Source organism: Sus scrofa, chromosome 13, assembly GCF_000003025.6.
Source record: "Sus scrofa isolate TJ Tabasco breed Duroc chromosome 13, Sscrofa11.1, whole genome shotgun sequence".
In the NCBI taxonomy this organism is placed as follows: domain Eukaryota; kingdom Metazoa; phylum Chordata; class Mammalia; order Artiodactyla; family Suidae; genus Sus; species Sus scrofa.
Window position 1 is genome coordinate 17,842,954 of NC_010455.5, and position 19,077 is coordinate 17,862,030.

At 42.2% G+C, this 19,077-nt stretch overlaps 1 protein-coding gene across 1 annotated transcript in view; it reads right to left on the bottom strand.

Moving 5' to 3' along the window:
* Window positions 1-19,077, bottom strand: part of OSBPL10 (oxysterol binding protein like 10) — a 381,121-nt gene that overhangs the window by 191,786 nt on the left and 170,258 nt on the right. The gene's annotated exons all lie outside the window — the stretch shown is intronic.

A 19,077-nucleotide genomic window follows, 5' to 3' on the forward strand; every position in this document is an offset into this window, starting at 1 on the left:
TACTGGTATCAAAACAGACAGACAGACCAATGGAACAGAATAAAGAACCCGGAAATAAACCCTGACACCTATGGTCAATTAATCTTTGACAAGGGAGGCAGGAACATCAAATGGGAAAAGGAAAGTCTATTCAGCAAGCATTGCTGGGAAACCTGGACAGCTGTATGCAAAGCAATGAAACTAGAACACACCCTCACACCATGCACAAAAATAAACTCAAAATGGCTGAAAGACTTAAATATACGACAGGACACCATCAAACTCCTAGAAGAAAACACAGGCAAAACACTCTCTGACATCAACATCATGAATATTTTCTCAGGTCAGTCTCCCAAAGCAATAGAAATCAGAGCAAAAATAAACCCATGGGACCTCATCAAACTGAAAAGCTTTTGCACAGCAAAGGAAACCCAAAAGAAAACAAAAAGACAACTTACAGAATGGGAGAAAATAGTTTCAAATGATGCAACTGACAAGGGCTTAATCTCTAGAATATACAAGCAACTTATACAACCCAACAGCAAAAAAGCCAATCAATCAATGGAAAAATGGGCAAAAGACCTGAATAGACATTTCTCCAAGGAAGATATACAGATGGCCAACAAACACATGAAAAAATGCTCAACATCGCTGATTATAAGAGAAATGCAAATCAAAACTACCATGAGATACCACCTCACACCAGTCAGAATGGCCATCATTAATAAGTCCACAAATAACAAGTGCTGGAGGGGCTGTGGAGAAAAGGGAACCCTCCTGCACTGCTGGTGGGAATGTAAACTGGTACAGCCACTATGGAGAACAGTTTGGAGATACCTTAGAAATCTATACATAGAACTTCCATATGACCCCGCAATCCCACTCTTGGGCATCTATCCGGACAAAACTCTACTTAAAAGAGACACATGCACCCGCATGTTCATTGCAGCACTATTCACAATAGCCAGGACATGGAAACAATCCAAATGTCCATCAACAGATGATTGGATTCGGAAGATGTGGCATATATACACAATGGAATACTACTCAGCCATAAAAAAGGATGACATAATGCCATTTGCAGCAACATGGATGGAACTAGAGAATCTCATCCTGAGTGAAACGAGCCAGAAAGACAAAGACAAATACCATATGATATCACTTATAACTGGAATCTAATATCCAGCACAAATGAACATCTCCTCAGAAAAGAAAATCATGGACTTGGAGAAGAGACTTGTGGTTGCCTGATTTGAGGGGGAAGGAGTGGGAGGGATCGGGAGCTTGGGCTTATCAGACACAACCTAGAATAGATTTATAAGGAGATCCTGCTGAATAGCATTGAGAACTATGTCTAGATACTCATGTCGCAACAGAAGAAAGGGTGGGGGAAGAAACTGTAACTGCAATGTATACATCTAAGGATGACCTGACCCCCTTGCTGTACAGTGGGAAAATAATAAAAAAAAAAAAAAAAAAAAAAAGAGTTCAGCTGCCAGGTGATGAGAAGGTCATTTAAGACGAGCCAAATGAAAGTAACAATTTAGTCTTTATTTGTGATAATACAAACCACTCTCCATATCTGAGAATTCAACTGAGGATTGTAAACAGTACACAAAGCACAGGTGGCAAAAGCCAGAGATGCAGAACCCTGAGAATACTGAGGACCAACTATGGACCTTGAGCATCCATGGATTTTGGTGTTCCCAGCACGTACTGGAACCAATGCCCCACTGATAGAAAGGGACTACCGTATAAGAAAGAGGCAGAACAGGGAAAAGGTGCTGTTTTTCCCTATGTAGCAGCCCAAGACAAGGGAGGGTCAGATCTATGGATGTAGGTGGCAGGGAGGTGATTCTCTCATAGCCATGGGAGAGAAGAAAAGGGTTACTATATTACTACAAAGTACTGAGGACAGAGTCAGAGTAGAAAAAAAGTGTTTTATGAGCCTCTTCCTCACACAAGGAGATGTTGGCAAAGATGCCTGGGAAGGACCTTGGCCGGGGCCCTTAAAGACCTCAGATGGAGGCGCAGGGGCCAGTGACACAGACACATGGAGAGCACAGGACTGTGACCCACTCCAGACCCTGCATCCAGTCTAGTCCCCAGAGGGCAGCTTCCCCCAAAGAGGCCTGCCGGGTAAAGCCCTTGTATTTATACGTCTGTGTTCAGACCCAAAAGATCACACATGGGATTTTGGCCTGGAGGAGACAGAAAGGGAGGAGTCTTGAAGGGTGCAGCGGTTTGTCCACACAAAAGAACACTCTACCAACATAAAAAGAAAAAGATGTTTCTTTTATGATCCATAAGGAGCCATTTTCAATTGAAAGAAGCCAAGTTTATAACAGGATATAACAAGTACATACCAGTGTATATAACACCGTAGTAGTCGATGGGGGTTTTTTGTTTTTGTTTTTGGCCACATCTGTGTCATGTGGAAGTTCCTGGGCCAGGGATTGAACCCACACCACAGGAGCAACCCAAGCCACTGCAGTGACAACACCAGATCCTTAACTCACTGCAGTGCAAGGGAATTTCCTGCAGTTGGTGGTTTTGGGGTTTTTTTGAGGTTCGCTTGGTTTGGTTTTGTTTGTTTTTTAGGGCCATACCCATAGCATATGGAGCTTCCCAGGCTAGGGGACAAATCAGAGCTACAGCTGCCTGCCTACACCACAGCCCCAGCAACGCAGGATCCGAGCCACATCTGCAACCTACACCACAGCTCACAGCAATGCCGGATCCCCGACCCACTAAGTGAGGCCAGGGATTGAACCCGCATCCTCATGGATACTAGTTGGATTCATTTCTGCTGCACCACAATAGGAACTCTACAGTTGGTGTTTTTTAAAAACAAGACTATCAGAGAAAAAAAGAACATATATATACACATACAGGTACACATAAACATATGTGCTGCCACATACGTAAAGCACACAAGAGGCTAGAAGTAGTGGGTGCCTTTGGTCAGGGTAAGAAGCTGGGAGGGAAGAGGCCAAAGCACCTTTGTCAAAACATGGTCAACACCCATCTCCTCAGACACACGTCGTTTTCAAATCTGATCTCCTGAACACTAGTAATTCAAAACTCTAACCTGTTTAACAAAATAGAGTTAACACAGAAGTTATCTCTGAACAAAAGTAAATAACTGCCCATCTGAAATGGCCAGGTTATTATAAGCAACACAACTCAATACCCAGCTCACCTTCCCCAGCATCCAGATTCTGGTTCCTGAATTTTATCTATCCAGGCATTCCAAGCACAGAGTTTAACACAACTGTTACAGTTCCTGACTTGGTCTATAAATTCTCTCTGGAATCTCAAATGAAAGGTGCTGGGTGCAATTATGAAGTATGACTGCTGTGATTTATGGGCCTAAATGTTAGTAAATTCGAAAGAACATGCCTTACTGTGATCATTTCTCTGGCAGTGACAAATTTTCACCTCACTTTCTCATCTCCTGAGTATTAAGCTGATAGATGTTTATTCTGCAGATATGCTGGAACAGTTATACAACAGGCAAAAAAAAAAAAAAAAAAAAAAAAAATTTACCCACTAGCATGTCAGAAAGACAATTATTTTTACAGAGGAGATTAAAAAAAAAAAACTTGTACTAAAATGATGTAAGTCTTATTTCTTCTCCCCAAATACAGGGCAGAAGTTTCTATTTAGTTTTAGGATTCTTATTTCAACTCTGGTGGACAACCAGTATAAATCACCTGTTTTACGTTGGACTCTCTCTAGGATAAGGAATATATTATGCAAGGAATTTCTCTGTAAATAGAAATACAGAAATGTGTCTTCAAAGACCTATTTTATGACTACATTCTTGCACGGGGGAAGAGTAATCATCAAAGAATGAATGCAAGTAGAGAGAAGCATAACCTTCAGAAAGACATCGTACGCGTCCTTTTCACTGTGATATCGAGTTCTGATTTGTAACAACCAACGCCTCCTTGAGCTGGTGACCCCGCCCAGTGTCTCCATTTTGCAAGTGGGGGCAAAGGTCAAATGACTTGCCCAAGGGTCACAGAGCAGTTCACAGGCCCAGAACGCAGACCCATGTCCTGACATGGCTGTCCACTCAGCCCCATGGCTTGTACCACTGACTCACTTATTCTCTACACAGGCAGTTTTTTTCCTCTATGAAATGACACATGTGGCAAAGAGTGAATTTATATCAAAGCCACAAAAATTAAAACTTCTTGTTGTTGCCTTTAACACCAACTGGAAGTACGTAAAAGAAGCTATCTGAGGACTTCCCACTGTGGAAAAATAGGGTCAGTGGCATCTCAACAGTGCTAGGACACAGATTTGATACCTATCCTGGTAGAGTGGCTTAAAGGATCCAGCATTGCCACAGCTGTGGTGTAGGTCACAACTGCAGCTTGGATCAGAACTCCACATGCCACAGGGTGGCCAAAAAAGAAAAAAAAGAAGGTATCTGAGCCCAAGCTGTGTGAAGTGCCGTGAGCTCTATTCCTGCCCAGTTGCTGTAGAAATGGAGGCATGAGGAGTTCCCATCATGGCTCAACGGAAACGAATCTGACTGGTATCCACGAGGACGCAAGTTTGATCCCTGGCCTCACTCAGTGGGTTAAGGATCTGGCATTGCCATAAGCTGTGGTGTAGGTCGCAGACTTGGCTTGCATCCTGCACTGCTGTGGCCGTGGTGTAGGCCAGCAGCTACAGCTCCGATTGGACCCCTAGCCTGGGAACCTCTGTATGACGTGGGTGCAGCCCTAAAACAAAAGACAAAAAAAGAAAAAGAAAAAAGAAATGGAGGCACTATTTTGTGGCTGGAGGCAGTGACAAGGAGCACATACAGACCACTTCGGCCACCTGGCTGAGAGAGGGCTCCAGGATGAGGCTTCCGTGGGCTCCAATTCTGGCACAGCTGCTTCTCTGCAGGAACAGAGCATACAACTTGGCCCTCAAAGCCTCAGTGTGCTCATCTGTACAGTGGGAATGAAACCCACTTCACAGGTAAGGATTCAGGAATACATGTATTAGCATCTAATAAGTGTGAACTCCCTGTAGTCGGGATGCATATATGTACTGAATCCCACTGTCCACGTGAAAAATCACAACAAAGGAGGAAATCCCTGAGCACGCATGCAAGGCTTCATGAGCTGGAACCAGAATCTCCAAGGGTGCCTGATCCTATCAGCCATCCTACCCCTCAAAAAGCTTACTCAGCTCATGGCACAGGAATGAACCCCAGGCACGAGGCAACTTCCCCCTGTGCCTGACAAACTCCACCTGGCCCAGACCTACTCCAGGCAGCCCAAGGGTGAGATCAGGAGGGCTGCAGTTCCAGCCAGGGCTGCCATGGTGAAAAACAAACCCAAGAGCTTGGAGTATATACAGATAGCTCTTTGAACTAAATCACCATCACACAATGAACAATAGAATTAGAGTCTTCAAGTGCTGTGAAATAACAGAACCTAACTTCATTGGGGTCTTACTGGATTGAACAGTGCTTCTCAAAATTCACATCCATTGGAACCTCAGAACGTAACCTTGTTTGGAGACATGGTATTTGCAAATGCAATTAGTAAAGATGAGGTCATAATGGACTAGGGTGGGTTCTAAAGCCAGTAACTAACTAGTGGCCTTATAAGACGGGGGGACAGAGGCGGGATGGAGGAGCCAGAGACTGGATGGAGGCAGCAACAAGCCAAGGACTGCTGGCAATCAGCAGAGGCTGGAAAAGAGGCAGGGGACAGAGCCTCCAGGAGGAACCAGAGCATGGTTCCAAACTCTACTCCAAACTCTGATGTTTCGCTTTATTTGGCCTCACTGGGCATCAGGCACCCGGACTTGCACTAACAAATGCATGTGTTTGAGTTACCCAGTTTGTGGTACTTGGTTGTAGCAGCTCTGGGAAACTAATACAGGATCCAAAGGCTGGAAGCAAAGGATCAGCAAAGAGATATGGGGCTATGTCAGCTACAGGAATATACGTAAGACATACAAATTGTTTGGCAGATTAAAGATGGTTTCTACTGCTGCTCCCATTAAGGGGGTAGAGTCTCTGTCCTCTCCCCCTAAATCTAGGTTCTGTGGTCTGTGAGCCCTAAAACAGGACAGGGGTGGAAAAGCACCAATTTCAGGATCAGGTTTCAAGAAACCAGCAACTTTCACTTCCTGTCCCCAGGACTCTTGCCCTGAGTCCTGAGCTGCCACAGGAGAAGCCTGAAGGCACCGAACTGGACAGGCCATGTGGACACAAAGACGGAGGTGCCAGGCCTGCCCCCAAGGATCCCACAAGGAGACCAGACACCCTGAGTGTGAGAACAAGTCATTCTATCACACCTGCCCACGTTGCAGACTCTTGAACAAAACAAAGGGCTGCTGTAGTTTCACGCTGTCAGGTTTGAGGATGCTTTGTGACACAGCAATAGATAATCAGGGCTATTGATGATGCTCAATCTCTAACACAAAAGTAGAAGCAAACGATGCTTTCCTTTAAGAATGAACTAGAGAAAACTCAGATCAAAGCAACTGGAAAATGATCATAGTCCTGGCACAGGAGGCAAAGAGGTGGCGAAGGAAGGTAGGTAGGTAAGGGAACCAGTGTAATTCACCTGCAAGTTTATGGACCCCAAGCATCTGCTTTAAGTCAGAGAAGATAACGACCACAGTGCCTTGCTTCTGCTGAAAAGAACAAGATGATTGGCTTTTAAATGGGGAAGAATCTCTGTTTTATCCTGACATGCTACCATGAGCCACTAAGAAAAAAAAATCCTCTGCAAAAATCACCAAGAATTGGATCATAAAACACAATTTCCAAGGGTGGCTTGAATGCCAAAGGATTGAACTTGGCTAACTTCCCTCTGTGTCAATATCCAAAATATGTTATTATCTCAAGGCCTGAGGGCATCGATAGGAAGGCTCCTTGTATTAAATTGTCACAGAGAGTAAAAACAGGCAGGAGTTTTTTATGTCACAGAATGGTGACATAAAATAATCTGCCACTTAACTTCCCTGCAAGTGCAAAGGTGTCTGAACCGTGAATTTTCCGTGAGCCAGAGAGAGGCAGAGACAGACAGAGGTGTCCTCATTACATACATCATTTTGCTCAGCAACAGCATAATAACCCAAGGTGACTTTTCCAGGGGTCCCCACGACTTGCGGAGCCCAGAAGATGCAGGTCCATGTGGAGGGGCAGCCAGTCCACAGTGGCCTCACCTTCTGGTGAACTCCGATTGCCGTAACTACTGCAGCACTGATTAGTTTTCATATTAGTTTCATCAACCAGCTAGATAAACCAGTCCCCTGGACAAGAGCCAAGGCTGTGTACATCATTCCACACCCACATCAGAGGCCAGCACTGGACCCACAGTGGGTGTAATAAAGGAGCCTGTTCTGACGTAACAGTCAAGCTCTGTGAGCTTTCCAGAAACAGGCTCCAGGACCTTAGGGCAGAAACACACAGGAAGACTATAGGGGGAATACTATAATAGGGAAGAACAAATCTGACTCCATATTAGACCTGTTTCTTTTATTTTAACCTTTATATTCTATTGCTTTTGCTACGAGTTAAGAATATTAACTGTAGCCTGAAATATACAGGATAGCTTTTTTTCTTTTCTCTCTCTCTTTTTTTTTTTTTTTTTTTTTTTTGGCTTTTTAGAGCCACACCTACGCCATATGGAAGTTTCCAAGCTAGAGATTGAATTGGAGCTGTAGTTGCCGGCCTACGCCACAGCAATACCAGATCCGAGCTGTGTCTGCAAACTACACCACAGCTCACGGCAACACCAGATCTTTAACCCAGTAAGCAGAGCCAGGGAATGAACCTGCGTCCTCATGGATACTAGTCAGATTCATTTCTGCTGAGCCATGATGGGAATTACCTCCTCCTTTTTTAAAATCGCTAGTGATGGCAGTGGTAGTTGCTCAGAGACATCTGTACACTCCTAGACATGAATCCCAGCATGTTCTATGCAGACTGAATGATTCATCAGGAATCCCCTAAGTTGTAACTCTTTCAGTGTAAGAACTGACACCGGGGCCAGAATCAACCACTCATTACCTATGAGACCTCTTGTGATAGCCTTTTTGATGTGTCAGCTTGACAGCAATTCAATCAAACACTCATCTAAATGTTTCTGTGAGGTCTTCTGTAGCTGTGATTAAAGTTCATAATCAGTTGACTTAAAGTAAAAGAGAAAATGGGCCTGGTTCAATTGAAAGGCCTCATGGGCAGAGCTGAGGCTTCGCTGAAGAATCAATTTTGGAGTTCCCGTCGTGGCGCAGTGGTTAACGAATCCGACTAGGAACCATGAGGTTGCGGGTTCGATCCCTGCCCTTGCTCAGTGGGTTAAGGATCCGGCGTTGCCGTGAGCTGTGGTGTAGGTTGCAGACGCGGCTCGGATCCCGTGTTGCTGTGGCTCTGGCGTAGGCTGGCAGCTAAGGCTCCAAATGGACCCCTAGCCTGGGAACCTCCATATGCCGCAGCAGTGGCCCAAGAAATGGCAAAAAGACAAAAAACAAAAAAAAAAAAGAATCAATTTTGAGGGTGGACAGTCACTTTGGCCAGTGCCTGAAAGGGAGGCCCCGCAACTGCACATAAGCCAATTCCTTGCAATAAGTCTCTTCATACATATCTTCCACTGGATCTTTTTCTCTGCATGAACCCTGGCTGATACCCTTCTCTTGCCCTTACCTTCTTTATGCCTCAGTCTCCCATCTGTAAAAAAGACATTACTATCTACCTCAGGAGTTCCCACTGTAGCACAGTAGAAACAAATCTGAATAGTATCCATGAGGAAGCGGGTTCAATCCCCAGCCTCACTCAGTGGGTTGGGAATCTGGCACTGCTATGAGCTGTGGTGTAAGTCACAGACATGGCTCGGATCCCACATTGCTGTGGCTGTGGTGTAGGCCAGCAGCTACAGCTCTGATTCTACCTCTAGCCTGGGAACCTCCATGTGACATGGGTGTGGCCCGTAAAAAAAAAAAGTAATATCTGCCTAATAGGAGTTCAGGGTTTTTGGGGGGTGCATAAGCCACCCATCTCCTTGTATGGCCCTGCAATAAACCTTTCTCTGCTCAAACAAACAAAAAAAACTACCTCACAGGACTAACCTGGAGTAACACAAGCAAAGCTGAGCACAGTACATTGCCCACAGTCAGATCCCAACAAGTAGGAAATATTTTTGTTCATGTAAGAGTCCCTATGGTTATTAACGAACCACACCTTTGGGGAAGGAGTTTATACACTAGTGGGGAGATTTTTTAAAACATTTACAAAAAAGATATTTACTAAAAAATACAGATAGATGTAAAGGGTACCAGGAACTAAGAAAAGAAAGACCTCAGCGTATCTGGGGCAGAGTGGAAGGCAGCCATTGTAAATACATAGAACAAATGGGCCCAAGCACACCACAGCTTCTGCTTTGGGACCATAACCCTCCTAAAAATATGCTACAGGGCAAGAAACTCCTTCCTTACTAAAAGCTTTTGGTCAAGTCTGCAGAAGTGTTTCCCAATGGCTATGATCTCCTTCATGGAAGATTACTCATTTACTCCAATCTTTAGTGAGCACTTACTATGTGCCAGGTATTGTGCTAAGAGCTGAAGAAGAAAGAGGTCTAAAAAGAAAAAACAGGAGTTCCCATCGTGGCGCAGTGGTTAACAAATCTGACTGGGAACCATGAGGTTGCGGGTTCGATCCCTGCCCTTGCTCAGTGGGTTAACGATCTGGCGTTGCCATGAGCTGAGGTGTAGGTCACAGACGTGGCTCGGATCCTGCGTTGCTGTGGCTCTGGCATAGGCTGGTGGCTACAGCTCCGATTGGACCCCTAGCCTGGGAACCTCCATATGCCACGGGAGCGGCCCAAGAAATAGCAAAAAGACCAAAAAAAAAAAAAAAAAAAAAGGAAAAAACACTGCTACATGGAAGGACAAGAGGGGTCAGATAACAAACAAGTAAACAACTAAGTGCCTTGTTTCTAAATATAACAGAATAATGAAAAAAAAAAAAAAAAAAAGAGCCCAGCAAGAGAATCAGCTGAAGGTAAGGAAGGAACTCTGTGAGAAGCTGGGATAAAAATGGGAAAAGAGAGGAGTTCCCTAGTGTATCAGTGGGTTAAGGATCTGGCATTGTCACTGCTATGGCACAGGTTTGATCTCTGGCCCAGGAACTTCCACATGTCACGGGCACAGTAAGGAAAAGCGGGATTAGCATTATAACTAGCAAAGAGAAAACTTAACTTTCAACCAAGTGCAAAATACCCAAAGTGAGTAACAGAAAACTGTGAGCACCCCCACTAGCTTTCTGGGAGACGAGGCAGTCATTGCTTTTGTAGTTAATTCCACTCTCAGTCTCCCCACCCCTACCCCACTCCCAGCCTTCCACATGCCCTGAGAGGTGCCCTGAGCAAGCAGAGCTTCCTTCCCCCAAGGAAGTTTGAGAGACAAGTTGAGGGTTGATGGGGGACATGACCTCACCATTTTGCTTTTGTTCTTCATTTGAAATACTGTTAACGCCAAAATCCAATGACTATCCAACCAATAAGGAATTAATCTCCAAAATAAATATCTAAAGCACTTTATATCAAAAAAACAAACAGCCCAATCAAAAAATGGTCAGAAGATCTAAATAGACATTTCTCCAAAGACAGACAGCCAAAAAGCACATGAAAATATGCCCAGCATCACTAATTACTAGAGAAGTGCAAATCAAAACTAAAATGAGGTAGGACCTCACACCGGTCAGAATGACAATCATCAAAAAATCTGCAAATAATAAATGCTGAAGAAGGTGTGGAGAAAAGAGAACCCTCTTAGCCTGTTGATGGGAAAGTAAACTGGTGCAACCACTGTGGAGAATGGTATGGAGGTTCCTTAAAAAACCAAAAAACAGAACTACCATATGACCCAGTAATCTCACTCCTGGGCATATATTAGGAGAAATCCATAATTTAAAAAGATACATGCACCCCAATGTTCATTGCAGCACTATTTACAATAAGCAAGACATGAAACAACCTAAATGTGCACTGACAGAGGAATAAAGAAGATGTGGCAGAATGGAATATTACTCAACCATAAAAAAGAATGAAATAATGCTATCTGCAGCAACATAGATGCAAATAGATTATCACATTAAGTAAAGTCAGACAAACGTATCACCTTACTTATATGTAGAATCTAATAAAATGACACAAAATAAATTATTTATAAAAGAGAAACAAATTCACATATTTCAAAATCAAACAGGGAATCAAAAGGGAAACAAGGGGATAAATTGGGAGGATAGGATTAACACATACACACTATTATATATAAAATAGATAACTAAAAAGGACCTACTTATAGCACAGAGAGGTCTATTCAATGTTGTGTAATAACTTACATGGAAAAAAGAATGGATATACGTATTTGTATAACTGATTCTCCTTGCTGTAAACCTGAAGCTAACACAACATTATAAATAAACTATGCCCCAATAAAAACTTTAAAAAAGTCACTTAAAAAAAAAAATCCAATGACTCTCAAACTGTGTTCTCAAAGGATCTCTAAGAGCCTCTGTGAGCCACACAAATATTTGCTTCAAGTTGCATAGACAGAGAAGCCAAGAAACTGTAATGATGCTCAGAAACATTATCCCAAGTCAGCTTGCTTTATAATAAATGCCCATTCCACTGCTTAACGTAAAACTGCACTAATAAAGCACTGTTTTTATATAGTAGGGATCTATAATATTTTTATTTGAAAATAATACTCTGCTTCTTTAAAAATATTTGGAAGTCACTGCTATTTAGGAGCTCTGCATCACAATTTTTGAAAACTGCAGTCTGGGGCTACCTTATTTTAAGAGACTGCAAATCACCATTCAAATGCATGCTGAGGGTTACTGGTCACCATTTATGCAAAAAGTACACAGAAGAATTAATGGAGAACATTTTTTAAAATAATCATTCTGTTCATGAAGAATAGGAGTTCCCGTTGTGGCACAGTGGTTAATGAATCCGACTAGGAACCATGAGGTTGCAGGTTCGGTCCCTGCCCTTGCTCAGTGGGTTAAGGATCCAGCGTTGCCGTGAGCTGTGGTGTAGGTTGCAGATGCGGCTCTGAATGGACCCCTAGCCTGGGAACCTCCATATGCCGCAGCAGTGGCCCAAGAAATAGCAAAAAGACAAAAAACAAACAAACAAAAAAAGAATAAATGCACTTTACACCCTAAATGTGGTTTCCCTGGTGATGGGGGGCCTGTATTCACTGCTGCCAGTACTGACCACTATCTTAACATTGATCAGCTAATAAAATCTGTTAGGGTACTATATGACAGTTACTGCTGCCATAGCAAAGACAGTGCATGAATCAAGGTCTCTAACCAGGCATTCACTATATCCATGTGTACCAGGATCAAACCAAATCATCCTGAAGGGACAGAGTGCTGAGTTCACATCATTAATAAAGACGGCACCTTCATTAAAGCATCTTCCCTTGTGTGCACATTAAGGAAACAAGAAAATGCAATGACATGAAGAAACATATACATAAATTCACACAGCTGGAACCACATCAACAGTCTCCTCCTCAGAGTACACTCTGAAAAGTTTACTTGAAACTGTATTCAAGGAAACTGCCTCAGTACAGTTGATCTACCCAGTATCTACCAGTGCAGCACACAGTCCTCTCTTCGAAAGGATATGTGCCTGAAAGCAAACTATTTTGACAATTAAAAAAATAAAGTTTAAGAGAAGGATAATTTCTACTAGTCGATCAATTATCATTGAACGCTTAATTAAATCTAAACTTATGCCTCATAAACACCCATCACAATTCAATAGCACGACCTTTTCCCTCGTGAAGCTACAGAGTCCAAAAGTATCCCTAATGAATTAAGTGTATTTAATTGTCAAATGTCACAGCTAAAAAGATTATTCTGGGCCACAAGAACCCTTGCTCTAGAAAGTTTATTCTGTTTCTCAAATGTTTCTTCTGACCATGCCAATCGCCATGTCTGGACTTAGAAAAAAAGTGCAGTTGGCGCTCTTGTGAAAATTTTAATTCTCATCCCAGGAAGAAAATAGTTAACCCTTGTTGTAGACCAGAGAGTCCCACACAAACACACAACTCTGAACAGACACAAACGTACACAAGCTCTCATGTGAGCAGACACTCAGATTATTTCCCCGGCAGTCACTTCTGGGAAAGAGCAATAAAGAAAGGCAGGAGTTTCCATTGTGGATCAGTGGGTTAAGAACCTGACTAGGATTTATGAGGATGCGGGTTCCATCCCTGGCCTCCTTTAGTGGGTTATGGATCCAGCATTGCTGTGAGCTGTGGCATAGATCACAAATGTGGCTCAAATCTGGTGTTCCTGTGGCTGTGGTGTAGACTGGCAGCTGCATCTCTAATTTGAATTCCTAGACTGGAAACTTCCATATGCTGCTGGTATAGCCCTAAAAAAAAAAAAAGAATTAGAAAAGGCAGAAATATCTAATTTGCCTACTTTATGCTCTTTAAGTCATATATGCAGGTGTGTACACATACACACAGCATACACATATAAACAGGTATGAGGGCTATATTTTTTTTTCCTAAAGCACCTAGAAAATAGGAAATTTATAAAAATTATGATGTATTTGTACCAACTGAATTTTGTCATTTTGTCCATTTAGATAAATGTGAATCACATGAAAGACTGTTTTATGTGACTAAAAGCATAAAAGGTAGAATACAAGTGATTACCGCATATTTTAATCATCACATCCTTAAAGAGCGAAGGGCTCGGGTTGATTTTTTAAATATATTGGATTCTATCAATAAGACAATTCTAGCGGCACATCTGGGGGTATCACACTACCCTAGGTCACAGGGTCACCCAGGCACACACCACCCAATGCTATCAGTCAGAGGAGACCATGTGAAGACCTAACTCAACCCTCGACCAATCACCATCCACTCCAAACCATGATCTAAGCACCCTCGATGCCTCCACATTCCATTTCTAAAGCTTTCTGTCTGAAAATGGTCCTTAACATATTATGTCCAACCAACATGCCTAGCAATTGGGCTAGGGCTAGAAAGATGCAAAGATGAATAGGACATGGCTTTCAGGATAAAAATCCAGTGCCTGGCACACAGTAGGTGCCCAATTAATACCTGGGGAAGGGATGGAGGCATGACTGAGTGAACAAGCTCACAGTCTGGGGCAGCGCTGTCTAAAAGAATTATAACACAAGCCACAAATGGGAGGCACATACATACTTTCAAATTTTCCAGCAGGCACACTTCAAAAGGTTAAAAGGAACAGGTGAAGTTGATTTTAATATATTTTACTTTAACCTAACACAGAGAAAACATTTTCATTTCCATATGCAATGAGTATTAAGACATTATTCATGAAACATTTTACCTTTTTCAGGTACTGTCTTTTTGAAATCACATGGGCATTTTCACATGCAATGTACACTAAAGTCCTTTTCAATTCAAGCCCCCACATTTCAAGAGCTCATTAGTCCCGTGTAAGTAACACCTACCCTGGGGGTGGGGGCACAAAGTAACAGAACATTTCCATCGTGGCAGAAAGTTGTCCTGGGCAAGAGAGGGAGGTAAAGGGCATGGCGGGAATGAGGAGGAGGGCAGACAGCTGGCAGCAAGGCCAGGCAGGCAGAGATGGCCTTGTCTGCTCCTCTAAAGAACACAACCTTTATCCTATGGACAGCTGGGAATAAGGGTGATTAAGATTTAAAAAAAAAAAAAAAATGAATGGTAACCAGCTGTTTAAAAACAGATTCATAGACTAGAATCAATCCGTGATGAACACTCTTCCAACAGAGGATAAAATACTAAAAACAAGGGAAATGCGGTATGTTTTTCACAAAACTAAATTTAGTCAAAGGAAGAAATGGTCCTTCATTATAAGATTATATGCCTGGGAGTTCCCATCGTGGCTCAGTGGTAACAAAACTGCACTAGTATCCATGAGGTTCAATCCCTGGCCTCACTCAGTAGGTTAAGGATCCATCATTTCCTTGAGCTGTGGTGTAGGTTGCAGAGGCAGCTTGGATCTGGTGTGGCTGTGGTGTAGACCAGCAGCTATGTCTCCGATTCAACCCCTAGCATGGACACTTTCATATGCCCTGAGTGTGCGCCCCCCCCCCCCAAAAAAAAGATTGTATGCTGGGGGGAAGAGGCATTAAATGTGCTTTTATGAGACAGTGGTAACCATAGATTGTCACTAAAAACAAAATAAACACAGCACTGTAAATCAACTATATTTCAAGTGGGAAAAAAAAAAAAACCACATTGATGACAAACATGGGTAAAAAATATACTTACTGGGCAAATTTTTTAATTTGCAACAAGCTCTCTGAAAATTCTACTTCTAAATTTTAGTTTGGGAATTTCCACTGTGGCTTAGCAGTAACAAACCCAACTAGTATCCATGAGGACTCGGGTTTGATCCTTGGCCTTGCTCATGGGTTAAGGATCCAGCGCTGTCATGAGCTATGGTGTAGGTCCCAGATGCAGCTGGGCTCTGACGTTGCTGTGACTGTGGTATAAGCCAGCAGCTGTATCTCCAATTTGACCCCTAGCCTAGGAACTTTCATGTGCTACAGGTGCAATCCTAAAAAGCAAAATAAACAAACATAATAAATTAATTTTAGTTTGCAAGTAATGTCCAAAATTCTAGAACCACCTCTTTTGAACACTCGTATTAAGATGGACACAGGGGACAAGGTGTGTATATTATTCTCTATCCTGACTTTCTTAATACACACACATTCACTAGTAATGATACCTACATGACGTTTATCTTCAACTGCTGTATAATAAGCCAGCACGTTAACTGTACTGTTGCTTATTTAGTCGTTCCCATGATGGTTTGTGTTAACTCTATTACTTTACTAGCATGAACAGCTTTATCCAGATTAACTTTCCTCCTCAACCTCCCAATTCCATGGATTCTTTCCTCAGAATATAGTTCCCAACAGGGAATTTATGGGTTGATGGCAATGAACAGCTTTGTTTTGTGTTTAGGTCTTATTATATATCAGTAGACTGTAGCAGAAAGATAATATACAGCTCTGCCAATATTGCTTAACACTGTAACTTTTAATGGGCTATAATTATTTCTGGGAATCTGATAGACAAAGTCATCTTGATTCTATTTCTTCAATTGTTAATGAGGATGTTCCTCATGATATCAAGTCGTAAACTTTCTATGTTCATCTCTCTTTGCCTCTTCCAGCGAGGGCTCTGGGTACTGACCACTGGGATCTCAATTCTTTGTATACTTTGGGATGATAACCATTTAATCTTTTAAATTGCCCCATTACCTTCACCCATACTGTGGCATTCCATTTAGTATTTATTCTATTGCCTGTGGCTGGGCTATTTTTCTTTTCTTCTTCAGATATTTGGGCACATCTGTCTTGTGCATGATGTTTTTCTCCACTGCTTCACTAGTCCTAAGTTTATCTTTCCTGTACAGCTGGGTTAAAAATGCTATTCCATTTTCTTCCAGTTATTTTATAAAAATATAGAGTGACATCCAAAAGTCGAGGTGCCTTTATACTTTATGATTAATAGACTTTTAAAACGGCAGGACTTTCCAGTGTGAGGGAAATTTTCTCAGTTCCCAAGGAGGCCTGGCATATCATAATAGGACAGATGTCACAGAACAGCTACCCCTCTCCAATCAGGAGAGAAGCTTGGCATGAAATCTAAGAATCAAAACTTTTGACTCTTTCAAGGCGTCTGTACCCTCCAATTCTTGACTGCCTGTGTTTTTACACGTCTCAACGAGCTCACTTAAAATTAGTGTTCAACAAGAAAGGTCATCACATGGAATCTAAAGTATGACACAAATGAACCTGTCTACAAAACAGAAACAGACTCACAGACGTAGAGAACAGACCTGTGGGCGCCAAGGGGGCGAAGGGAGGGAGTGGGATGGACTGGGAGTGTGGGGTTAGCAGATGCAAACTACTGTATATCAGATAGATAAACAACAAAGTCCTCGTATATAGCACAGGGAACTCTACTCAATCTTGTGTGAACAACCGCAGGAACAGAATATGGCTCAGCAGAAACAAACCCGACTGGGAGCCATGAGGACTCGGGTTTGATCCCTGGCCTTGCTCAGTGGGTTAAGTACCCAGCACAGCCATGAGCTGTGGTGCAGGTCGAAGACGCAGCTTGGATCCTGCATTGCTATGGCTGTGGTGTATGCCGGCAGCTACAGCTCCTATTCGACCCTTGGGAACTTCCATATCCTGCGGGTGTGACTCTAAAAAGTCAAAAAAAAAAAAAAAAAAAAGGAAGAAGAAGAAGAAAAGCATATATATAACTGAATCACTCTGCTATATAGCAGAAATTAACACTGTAAATCAACTCTACTTCAATTAAAATTTAAAAGTTCAAAAAGAAAGGTCATTACAGACAAAGGTAATTACCTAAAGAGATACATGGTTGTTGCCCAGCAGTACAAAAACCCAATCAAAACAGCAATGGAATGGAGTTCCCGTCATGGCGCAGTGGAAACGAATCTGACTAGGAACCATGAGGTTGCGGGTTTGATCCAGTGTTGCCATGAGCTGTGGTGTGGGTCACAGACGCGCCTCAGATCTGGCGTTGCTATGGCTGTGGCATAGGCCGGTGGCTACAGCTCCAACTGGACCCCTAGCCTGGGAACCTTCATATGCTGTGGGTAAGGCCCTAAAAAGACAAAAAACCAAAACAGACAAACAAATGGAAGCTATGGAAGTATGTTACCTATTTTTCATGTAATAAATTCCAGAGAAATTTTAGGAATTTCCCACCAGAGATGGAAAATGGACAGAAAATAATATGATAAAGAAGCAGCATATATATAATTATATACAAAGTTTGGATTATACTGTATAGTTTTAATACATCTAAATATGTGACTTTTTTTTTTTTTTTTTTTTTTGTCTTTGCTATTTCTTTGGGCCGCTCCCATGGCATATGGAGGTTCCCAGGCTAGGGGTCGAATCGGAGCTGTAGCCACCAGCCTACGCCAGAGCCACAGCAACACGGGATCCGAGCTGCGTCTGCAACCTACACCACAGCTCACGGCAACGCCGGATCATTAACCCACTGAGCAAGGGCAGGGACCGAACCCGCAACCTCATGGTTCCTAGTCGGATTCGTTAACCACTACACCACGACAGGAACTCCTAGATATGTGACTTATATATTTAAAAAAAAAAAAAACAGAAGTAAATTCACTGAAAGGTTAACAGTGGTTACCTGACGGGAGGTAAAATTATGGGTTATTCTGATCTTTAGATTTTTTTTGCATTGTATGCTTCATACCACTTAGCATTTTTATATACACATGCCCAAAGAAAACGCTTTTATCTTTATAAAAACTTGAATTTTAAAAATGGTGGTAGAAAAGATTTTGACATATTGAATCGAATGCTACTAAAAATTAAGCCAAACACCTCAACTTTTATTTCGGTCACTGCTCACTAATCATAAGCGCTGTTCCTTTTTTATTTTTACTCTAATAACAGTAAATCTATCAGAGATTCACTATAATAGAATTCAAAGAATTCTCAAAATACCATGAATTTGCCTTTTTTTTTTGAAGGTTACAGTCTCTCAAGTACTTGCAAAAAAATATCTGTAATGAGGTTTACATAAAAGGGACATGATAGTATTGTGGTTATGCTGGGTTTTTTAAGACCTGTCTGGCAGATAAATATTGAAACATTTACTGGCAATGATAACATGATAAAATAATAACATGATAAAATATTTAAGATTTCCTTAAAATATTCAAGTAAAAAGAAGTGATGGGGAAAAATAGTTGAAACAAGAATGGCAGAAGGCTGGAATTGTTTAAATTGGATGATGGGTGCTATTATGTTACCTCATACAAAGTTTTTCCATAATACAGTTTTTTGAAAAGATGGCATAAGTGAAAAGCCACATATACATGTATAGCATCATCACAGCTCACAACATCCGACATAGCAAAATTAAGCTCATAGTAAACACTTTTTTTTTCTTTTAGGGCCGCACCCACGGCACATGGAGGTTCCCAGGCTAGGGGTCTAACCAGAGCTGTAGCCACGGGCCTACACCACAGCCACACCAAGC